A 10552-nucleotide genomic window follows, 5' to 3' on the forward strand; every position below is an offset into this window, starting at 1 on the left:
AATGGGGAAAAATTTTTTTCTCGTTTTTTTTCTAAGTACAACAACGAGAGAAGGTAAAAAATGGTTTTTTTTAGCCTCTCTCGTTAAGGTACTTAGAAAAAAACCCAGATTTTTTATTTTCTCGTTTTTTTTCTAAGTACAACAACGAGAGAAGGTAAAAACAGGTGCTTTTTAGCCTCTCTCGTTAAGGTACTTGGAAAAAATCCGAGACATGTTTGGTCTTCCCCACTGACAGTGCGCCTTTGCTGGGTAAGTTGTGGACGTGCCAGGCACCCCCGGGACACCGGTGGAACGCGGCCGGACTCGTGGTACTCCAACCCGGGCATAATTTTGGATATTTCACGGTCCTTTTTTTCCCCACTTTCCCAACTTTTCTTCTGAATCACAGTGCGCCTTTGCTGGGTAAGTTGTGGACATGGCAGGCACCCCCGGGACACCGGTGGAACGCGGCCGGACTCGTGGTACTCCAACCCGGGCATAATTTTGGATCAAATTCGGGACTTTTGCCCACTTTCCCAACTTTTCTTCCCAATCACAGTGCGCCTTTGCTGGGTAAGTTGTGGACATGGCAGGCACCCCCGGGACACCGGTGGAACGCGGCCGGACTCGTGGTACTCCAACCCGGGCATAATTTTGGATCAAATTCGGGACTTTTGCCCACTTTCCCAACTTTTCTTCCCAATCACAGTGCGCCTTTGCTGGGTAAGTTGTGGACATGCCAGGCACCCCCGGGACACCGGTGGAACGCGGCCGGACTCGTGGTACTCCAACCCGGGCATAATTTTGGATCAAATTCGGGACTTTTGCCCACTTTCCCAACTTTTCTTCCCAATCACAGTGCGCCTTTGCTGGGTGCGTCGTGGACATTGTAGGCACCCCGGAACCCTGGTGGAACGCGGCGGGACTTGTGGGACTCGAACCTGGGTGTGATTTTGGACCAAATTCGGGACTTTTGCCCACTTTCCCAACTTTTCTTCCCAATCACAGTGCGCCTTTGCTGGGTGCGTTGTGGACATTGTAGGCACCCCGAGACACTGGTGGAACGCGTCGGGACTTGTGGGACTCGAACCTGGGTGTGATTTTGGACCAAATTCGGGACTTTTGCCCACTTTCCCAACTTTTCTTCCCAATCACAGTGCGCCTTTGCTGGGTGCGTTGTGGACATTGTAGGCACCCCGGAACCCTGGTGGAACGCGGCGGGACTTGTGGGACTCGAACCTGGGTGTGATTTTGGACCAAATTCGGGACTTTTGCCCACTTTCCCAACTTTTCTTCCCAATCACAGTGCACCTTTGCTGGGTAAGTTGTGGACATTGTAGGCACCCCGGAACCCTGGTGGAACGCGGCGGGACTTGTGGGACTCGAACCTGGGTGTGATTTTGGACCAAATTCGGGACTTTTGCCCACTTTCCCAACTTTTCTTCCCAATCACAGTGCGCCTTTGCTGGGTGCGTTGTGGACATTGTAGGCACCCCGAGACACTGGTGGAACGCGGCGGGACTTGTGGGACTCGAACCTGGGTGTGATTTTGGACCAAATTCGGGACTTTTGCCCACTTTCCCAACTTTTCTTCCCAATCACAGTGCGCCTTTGCTGGGTGCGTTGTGGACATTGTAGGCACCCCGAGACACTGGTGGAACGCGGCGGGACTTGTGGGACTCGAACCTGGGTGTGATTTTGGACCAAATTCGGGACTTTTGCCCACTTTCCCAACTTTTCTTCCCAATCACAGTGCGCCTTTGCTGGGTGCGTTGTGGACATTGTAGGCACCCCGGAACCCTGGTGGAACGCGGCGGGACTTGTGGGACTCGAACCTGGGTGTGATTTTGGACCAAATTCGGGACTTTTGCCCACTTTCCCAACTTTTCTTCCCAATCACAGTGCGCCTTTGCTGGGTGCGTTGTGGACATTGTAGGCACCCCGGAACCCTGGTGGAACGCGGCGGGACTTGTGGGACTCGAACCTGGGTGTGATTTTGGACCAAATTCGGGACTTTTGCCCACTTTCCCAACTTTTCTTCCCAATCACAGTGCGCCTTTGCTGGGTGCGTTGTGGACATTGTAGGCACCCCGGAACCCTGGTGGAACGCGGCGGGACTTGTGGGACTCGAACCTGGGTGTGATTTTGGACCAAATTCGGGACTTTTGCCCACTTTCCCAACTTTTCTTCCCAATCACAGTGCGCCTTTGCTGGGTGCGTTGTGGACATTGTAGGCACCCCGGAACCCTGGTGGAACGCGGCGGGACTTGTGGGACTCGAACCTGGGTGTGATTTTGGACCAAATTCGGGACTTTTGCCCACTTTCCCAACTTTTCTTCCCAATCACAGTGCGCCTTTGCTGGGTGCGTTGTGGACATTGTAGGCACCCCGGAACCCTGGTGGAACGCGGCGGGACTTGTGGGACTCGAACCTGGGTGTGATTTTGGACCAAATTCGGGACTTTTGCCCACTTTCCCAACTTTTCTTCCCAATCACAGTGCGCCTTTGCTGGGTGCGTTGTGGACATTGTAGGCACCCCGGAACCCTGGTGGAACGCGGCGGGACTTGCGGGACTCGAACCTGGGTGTGATTTTGGATAAAATTCGGGACTTTTGCCCACTTTCCCAACTTTTCTTCCCAATCACAGTGCACCTTTGCTGGGTAAGTTGTGGACATTGTAGGCACCCCGGAACCCTGGTGGAACGCGGCGGGACTTGTGGGACTCGAACCTGGGTGTGATTTTGGATCCAATTCGGGACTTTTGCCCACTTTCCCAACTTTTCTTCCCAATCACAGTGCGCCTTTGCTGGGTGCGTTGTGGACATTGTAGGCGCCCCGAGACACTGGTGGAACGCGGCGGGACTTGTGGGACTCGAACCTGGGTGTGATTTTGGACCAAATTCGGGACTTTTGCCCACTTTCCCAACTTTTCTTCCCAATCACAGTGCGCCTTTGCTGGGTGCGTCGTGGACATTGTAGGCACCCCGGAACCCTGGTGGAACGCGGCGGGACTTGTGGGACTCGAACCTGGGTGTGATTTTGGACCAAATTCGGGACTTTTGCCCACTTTCCCAACTTTTCTTCCCAATCACAGTGCGCCTTTGCTGGGTGCGTCGTGGACATTGTAGGCACCCCGGAACCCTGGTGGAACGCGGCGGGACTTGTGGGACTCGAACCTGGGTGTGATTTTGGACCAAATTCGGGACTTTTGCCCACTTTCCCAACTTTTCTTCCCAATCACAGTGCGCCTTTGCTGGGTGCGTTGTGGACATTGTAGGCACCCCGAGACACTGGTGGAACGCGGCGGGACTTGTGGGACTCGAACCTGGGTGTGCTTTTGGACCAAATTCGGGACTTTTGCCCACTTTCCCAACTTTTCTTCCCAATCACAGTGCGCCTTTGCTGGGTAAGTTGTGGACATTGTAGGCACCCCGGAACCCTGGTGGAACGCGGCGGGACTTGTGGGACTCGAACCTGGGTGTGATTTTGGACCAAATTCGGGACTTTTGCCCACTTTCCCAACTTTTCTTCCCAATCACAGTGCGCCTTTGCTGGGTGCGTTGTGGACATTGTAGGCACCCCGAGACACTGGTGGAACGCGGCGGGACTTGTGGGACTCGAACCTGGGTGTGATTTTGGACCAAATTCGGGACTTTTGCCCACTTTCCCAACTTTTCTTCCCAATCACAGTGCGCCTTTGCTGGGTAAGTTGTGGACATTGTAGGCACCCCGGAACCCTGGTGGAACGCGGCGGGACTTGTGGGACTCGAACCTGGGTGTGATTTTGGACCAAATTCGGGACTTTTGCCCACTTTCCCAACTTTTCTTCCCAATCACAGTGCGCCTTTGCTGGGTGCGTCTTAGGCATTGTAGGCACCCCGGAACCCTGGTGGAACGCGGCGGGACTTGTGGGACTCGAACCTGGGTGTGATTTTGGACCAAATTCGGGACTTTTGCCCACTTTCCCAACTTTTCTTCCCAATCACAGTGCGCCTTTGCTGGGTGCGTTGTGGACATTGTAGGCACCCCGAGACACTGGTGGAACGCGGCGGGACTTGTGGGACTCGAACCTGGGTGTGATTTTGGACCAAATTCGGGACTTTTGCCCACTTTCCCAACTTTTCTTCCCAATCACAGTGCGCCTTTGCTGGGTGCGTTGTGGACATTGTAGGCACCCCGGAACCCTGGTGGAACGCGGCGGGACTTGTGGGACTCGAACCTGGGTGTGATTTTGGACCAAATTCGGGACTTTTGCCCACTTTCCCAACTTTTCTTCCCAATCACAGTGCGCCTTTGCTGGGTGCGTTGTGGACATTGTAGGCACCCCGAGACACTGGTGGAACGCGGCGGGACTTGTGGGACTCGAACCTGGGTGTGATTTTGGACCAAATTCGGGACTTTTGCCCACTTTCCCAACTTTTCTTCCCAATCACAGTGCGCCTTTGCTGGGTGCGTCGTGGACATGTCAGGCACCCCGCAACCCTGGTGGAACGCGGCGGGACTTGTGGGACTCGAACCTGGGTGTGATTTTGGACCAAATTCGGGACTTTTGCCCACTTTCCCAACTTTTCTTCCCAATCACAGTGCGCCTTTGCTGGGTGCGTTGTGGACATGCCAGGCACCCCGAGACACTGGTGGAACGCGGCGGGACTTGTGGGACTCGAACCTGGGTGTGATTTTGGACCAAATTCGGGACTTTTGCCCACTTTCCCAACTTTTCTTCCCAATCACAGTGCGCCTTTGCTGGGTAAGTTGTGGACATGCCAGGCACCCCCGAGACACCGGTGGAACGCGGCGGGACTTGTGGGACTCGAACCTGGGTGTGATTTTGGACCAAATTCGGGACTTTTGCCCACTTTCCCAACTTTTCTTCCCAATCACAGTGCGCCTTTGCTGGGTGCGTCGTGGACATTGTAGGCACCCCGGAACCCTGGTGGAACGCGGCGGGACTTGTGGGACTCGAACCTGGGTGTGCTTTTGGATCAAATTCGGGACTTTTGCCCACTTTCCCAACTTTTCTTCCCAATCACAGTGCGCCTTTGCTGGGTGCGTTGTGGACATTGTAGGCACCCCGGAACCCTGGTGGAACGCGGCGGGACTTGTGGGACTCGAACCTGGGTGTGACTTTGGACCAAATTCGGGACTTTTGCCCACTTTCCCAACTTTTCTTCCCAATCACAGTGCGCCTTTGCTGGGTGCGTCGTGGACATTGTAGGCACCCCGAGACACTGGTGGAACGCGGCGGGACTTGTGGGACTCGAACCTGGGTGTGATTTTGGACCAAATTCGGGACTTTTGCCCACTTTCCCAACTTTTCTTCCCAATCACAGTGCGCCTTTGCTGGGTGCGTTGTGGACATTGTAGGCACCCCGAGACACTGGTGGAACGCGGCGGGACTTGTGGGACTCGAACCTGGGTGTGATTTTGGACCAAATTCGGGACTTTTGCCCACTTTCCCAACTTTTCTTCCCAATCACAGTGCGCCTTTGCTGGGTAAGTTGTGGACATTGTAGGCACCCCGAGACACTGGTGGAACGCGGCGGGACTAAGTTCCAAGAGGGCGTTTTTGCCCCCCCTCCAAACTCCCTCTCTTTGTTTATAGTGCATATTTTCTGCTGGATCTACTCTCTATTTACTCCAAGGAAAAAAACTAGCCGGTCGCGGCAAATTTTTACAATCGGTCGCCAAACTACGGCACGAGGGCCGAACGCGGTACGCCGGCGTCCAAGATACGGCCCGGGGATTTTTTTGATTTTTTGGGCTTTTTTTGATTTTTTTGGACATGTTGGGCATCCCAGGACTCGGGTGCGACTGCAGGACGTGTCGGGCTCTAACCTGGGTGTGGTTTTTGGTCATTTTTCCGGACTTTTGCCCACTTTTCCAACTTTTCTTCCCCACTCACAGTGCGCCTTTGCTGGGTAAGTTGTGGACATGCCAGGCACCCCCGGAACCCTGGTGGAACGCGGCGGGACTTGTGGGACTCGAACCTGGGTGTGATTTTGGACCACATTCGGGACTTTTGCCCACTTTCCCAACTTTTCTTCCCAATCACAGTGCGCCTTTGCTGGGTAAGTTGTGGACATTGTAGGCACCCCGGAACCCTGGTGGAACGCGGCGGGACTTGTGGGACTCGAACCTGGGTGTGATTTTGGACCAAATTCGGGACTTTTGCCCACTTTCCCAACTTTTCTCCCCACTCACAGTGCGCCTTTGCTGGGTAAGTTGTGGACATTGTAGGCACCCCGGAACCCTGGTGGAACGCGGCGGGACTTGTGGGACTCGAACCTGGGTGTGATTTTGGATAAAATTCGGGACTTTTGCCCACTTTCCCAACTTTTCTTCCCAATCACAGTGCACCTTTGCTGGGTGCGTTGTGGACATTGTAGGCACCCCGAGACACTGGTGGAACGCGGCGGGACTTGTGGGACTGGAACCTGGGTGTGATTTTGGACCAAATTCGGGACTTTTGCCCACTTTCCCAACTTTTCTTCCCAATCACAGTGCGCCTTTGCTGGGTGCGTTGTGGACATTGTAGGCACCCCGAGACACTGGTGGAACGCGGCGGGACTTGTGGGACTCGAACCTGGGTGTGATTTTGGACCAAATTCGGGACTTTTGCCCACTTTCCCAACTTTTCTTCCCAATCACAGTGCGCCTTTGCTGGGTGCGTTGTGGACATTGTAGGCACCCCGGAACCCTGGTGGAACGCGGCGGGACTTGTGGGACTCGAACCTGGGTGTGATTTTGGACCAAATTCGGGACTTTTGCCCACTTTCCCAACTTTTCTTCCCAATCACAGTGCGCCTTTGCTGGGTGCGTCGTGGACATTGTAGGCACCCCGGAACCCTGGTGGAACGCGGCGGGACTTGTGGGACTCGAACCTGGGTGTGATTTTGGACCGAATTCGGGACTTTTGCCCACTTTCCCAACTTTTCTTCCCAATCACAGTGCGCCTTTGCTGGGTGCGTTGTGGACATTGTAGGCACCCCGGCACTCTGATGGAACGCGGCGGGACTTGCGGGACTCGAACCTGGGTGTGATTTTGGACCAAATTCGGGACTTTTCTTGTGGGACTCGAACCTGGGTGTGATTTTGGACCAAATTCGGGACTTTTGCCCACTTTCCCAACTTTTCTTCCCAATCACAGTGCGCCTTTGCTGGGTGCGTTGTGGACATTGTAGGCACCCCGGAACCCTGGTGGAACGCGGCGGGACTTGTGGGACTCGAACCTGGGTGTGATTTTGGACCAAATTCGGGACTTTTGCCCACTTTCCCAACTTTTCTTCCCAATCACAGTGCGCCTTTGCTGGGTGCGTCGTGGACATGTCAGGCACCCCGGAACCCTGGTGGAACGCGGCGGGACTTGTGGGACTCGAACCTGGGTGTGATTTTGGACCACATTCGGGACTTTTGCCCACTTTCCCAACTTTTCTTCCCAATCACAGTGCGCCTTTGCTGGGTAAGTTGTGGACATTGTAGGCACCCCGGAACCCTGGTGGAACGCGGCGGGACTTGTGGGACTCGAACCTGGGTGTGATTTTGGACCAAATTCGGGACTTTTGCCCACTTTCCCAACTTTTCTCCCCACTCACAGTGCGCCTTTGCTGGGTGCGTTGTGGACATTGTAGGCACCCCGGAACCCTGGTGGAACGCGGCGGGACTTGTGGGACTCGAACCTGGGTGTGATTTTGGACCAAATTCGGGACTTTTGCCCACTTTCCCAACTTTTCTTCCCAATCACAGTGCACCTTTGCTGGGTAAGTTGTGGACATTGTAGGCACCCCGGAACCCTGGTGGAACGCGGCGGGACTTGTGGGACTCGAACCTGGGTGTGATTTTGGACCAAATTCGGGACTTTTGCCCACTTTCCCAACTTTTCTTCCCAATCACAGTGCGCCTTTGCTGGGTGCGTCGTGGACATGTCAGGCACCCTGGAACCCTGGTGGAACGCGGCGGGACTTGTGGGACTCGAACCTGGGTGTGATTTTGGACCAAATTCGGGACTTTTGCCCACTTTCCCAACTTTTCTTCCCAATCACAGTGCGCCTTTGCTGGGTGCGTCGTGGACATTGTAGGCACCCCGGAACCCTGGTGGAACGCGGCGGGACTTGTGGGACTCGAACCTGGGTGTGATTTTGGACCAAATTCGGGACTTTTGCCCACTTTCCCAACTTTTCTTGCCCACTCACAGTGCGCCTTTGCTGGGTGCGTTGTGGACATTGTAGGCACCCCGGAACCCTGGTGGAACGCGGCGGGACTTGTGGGACTCGAACCTGGGTGTGATTTTGGACCAAATTCGGGACTTTTGCCCACTTTCCCAACTTTTCTCCCCAATCACAGTGCGCCTGGATTTTTGATCATTTCGTGGACTTTTGCTATGCATGCCTTCTCCCCGCTAGTTTGATGTGTGCTGCTGCAAAAGTTCCAAGAGGGCGTTTTTGCCCCCCTCCAAACTCCCTCTCTTTGTTTATAGTGCATATTTTCTGCTGGATCTACTCTCTATTTACTCCAAGGAAAAAAACTAGCCGGTCGCGGCAAATTTTTACAATCGGTCGCCAAACTACGGCACGAGGGCCGAACGCGGTACGCCGGCGTCCAAGATACGGCCCGGGGATTTTTTTGATTTTTTGGGCTTTTTTTGATTTTTTTGGACATGTTGGGCATCCCAGGACTCGGGTGCGACTGCAGGACGTGTGGGGCTCTAACCTGGGTGTGGTTTTTGGTCATTTTTCCGGACTTTTGCCCACTTTTCCAAATTTTCTTCCCAATCACAGTGCGCCTTTGCTGGGTGCGTTTTGGGCATGTGGGGGGCACCTCGGACTCGGGTGGGACGCGGCGGGACTTGTGGCACTCGTACCTGGGTGTGATTTTTGATCATTTTGTGGACTTTTCCCCAGACACTCTCCACTTGTCTACCCCACTTCCCCTGTGACTTTGCTGGGGGGGCGTTTCCCCGCTGTCCTTTGTAGTGTAAGGGTTACTTTTCTTTTTTTTCTGTCTGAAAATAGGGCCCCAAAAGGCCTCACACTCCCCGGGAAGACCTGATGGACGCCTCGGCGTCACTGAAACAGGCCAATCTGTCTGAAAATATGGCCCACGAAAGGCCTCACATTCCCCGGGAAGACCTGACGGACGCCCCGGCGTCACCGAAATACGGCAAACTGTCTGAAAATAGGGGCTCCAAGTGTTCCCCACTATTTCTGGCCCACAAAAGGCCTCTCATTCCCCGGGAACACCTGTAGGACTCCCCGGCGTCAAGGAAATACGCCAAACCGTCTGAAAATAGGGGCCCAAAAGAACTGGAAATAATGTGTTTAATTTGGGGGGTGATGTCTATAATTATGGGGGTGCATTGGAGGCGGGAGTCCACTGGAGGGCTCCACACCGTCTGAATATAGGGCCCCAAAAGGCCTGGAATTAATGTATTTAATTTGGGGGGTGCATTTGCAGCGGGAGTCCACCGGAGGGCTCCAATTCCCCACTCTTTTGTTGACCTATGTATGGCCCCAAAAGGCCTCTCATTCCCCGGGGAGACCTGAAGGACCCCCCCGGCGTCACCGAAATAAGCCAAACTGTCTGAAAATAGGGGCTCCAAGGGTTCCCCACTCTTTCTGGCCCACAAAAGGCCTCTCATTCCCCGGGAACACCTGTAGGACTCCCCGGCGTCAAGGAAATACGCCAAACTGTCTGAAAATAGGGCCCCAAAAGAACTGGAAATGATGCCTTTAATTTGGGGGGTGATGTCTTTAATTTGGGGGGTGCATTGGAGGCGGGAGTCCACTGGAGGGCTCCACACCGTCTGAATATAGGGCCCCAAAAGGCCTGGAATTAATGTCTTTAATTTGGGGGGTGCATTTGCAGCGGGAGTCCACCGGAGGGCTCCATTTCCCCACTCTTTTGTTGACATATGGCCACAAAAGGCCTCTCATTCCCCGGGAAGACCTGATGGACGCCCCGGCGTCACCGAAATAAGCCAAACTGTCTGAAAATAGGGGCTCCAAGGGTTCCCCACTCTTTCTGGCCCACAAAAGGCCTCTCATTCCCCGGGAACACCTGTAGGACTCCCCGGCGTCAAGGAAATCCGCCAAACTGTCTGAAAATAGGGCCCCAAAAGAACTGGAAATGATGCCTTTAATTTGGGGGGTGATGTCTTTAATTTGGGGGGTGCGTTGGAGGCGGGAGTCCACTGGAGGGCTACACACCGTCTGAATATAGGGCCCCAAAAGGCCTGGAATTAATGTATTTAATTTGGGGGGTGCATTTGCAGCGGGAGTCCACCGGAGGGCTCCATTTCCCCACTCTTTTGTTGACATATGGCCACAAAAGGCCTCTCATTCCCCGGGAAGACCTGATGGACGCCCCGGCGTCACCGAAATAAGCCAAACTGTCTGAAAATAGGGGCTCCAAGGGTCCCCCACTCTTTCTGTGCTCCTAGGCACTTAGTCAAATTTACGCCTTTTTTTTGGACTTCCAGCGAGGAGAGGGACTAATTTTGCTTTCCGTACCCGGGTGGAGAACCATAGCAGGTCAGCCTTCTTAAAGGGACATCCTCCTAGGCACTTAGTCAAATTTC

This window comes from Nerophis lumbriciformis, unplaced genomic scaffold, assembly GCF_033978685.3.
Source record: "Nerophis lumbriciformis unplaced genomic scaffold, RoL_Nlum_v2.1 HiC_scaffold_43, whole genome shotgun sequence".
Classification (NCBI taxonomy): Eukaryota; Metazoa; Chordata; class Actinopteri; order Syngnathiformes; family Syngnathidae; genus Nerophis; species Nerophis lumbriciformis.